The sequence below is a fragment of the Protopterus annectens genome, chromosome 10.part0, assembly GCF_019279795.1.
Source record: "Protopterus annectens isolate FY-2018-M chromosome 10.part0, PAN1.0, whole genome shotgun sequence".
Taxonomy (NCBI): domain Eukaryota; kingdom Metazoa; phylum Chordata; order Ceratodontiformes; family Protopteridae; genus Protopterus; species Protopterus annectens.
The window spans coordinates 332,463,706-332,464,383 of NC_056744.1; the positions used below are offsets into that span (position 1 = coordinate 332,463,706).

Below are 678 nucleotides of genomic sequence, written 5' to 3' on the forward strand. Positions count from 1 at the left end.
GAAGGCAGTCATAGTAACGACCTCATGGAAGCCGGTTACATATTCATGTTTTCTGAGTATTTATTAAGTATCCTGATAAATTCCTAGATTGCTACTATGAATGCAGACCAGGAGACCATTAAGGAACCTAGACAAAATTCCTGTTTGGCTCAAAACTTTGTCTGGTTAAGTGGCATGCCCAAGATCACAGAATAGACAAATGAAAGTAAAAAGATTCAAACCATGTACCCTTGACACAGGAACCAGCTCTTTAACAAGTTAGAGCTTTAGTCCTCTGCACTAAATGCCAAACTGAAAAATATGGAGTTCTTCATGAATTTGTGTGTCATCCTAATCTTTTCTGTATCATTCCAATTTTAGTGTATGTGCTGCCAAGGCAAGCACACAAACATTACAAATGTTATAAGAGAATACTTAGGGCAGGGCTACATATAGGTACTAAGGTTCATTGGTTCTTACTAAGCCTACAGCCAAGGAGACCATCAAGACCCTCAGCCACATCATCCATAGCTAATAGTAGACTAACAGTGTCAACAGTGCCAACCCTTAAGCAGATTTTCCACACATATCCCCGACAAAAATGTCTGACCACCCATACAGTCATCCAGACTAGTTTTAAAAGTTACTAGGGAAGTATTCTGCTTAATATGAAAGGGCAGCATGTAGGATTATTGTTGT

The 678-nt window shown here is 39.1% G+C and overlaps 1 pseudogene; it reads right to left on the reverse strand.

Moving 5' to 3' along the window:
* Positions 1-294: 294 nt before the first annotated feature.
* Positions 295-384, reverse strand: LOC122814661 (annotated as a pseudogene).
* Positions 385-678: the final 294 nt, after the last annotated feature.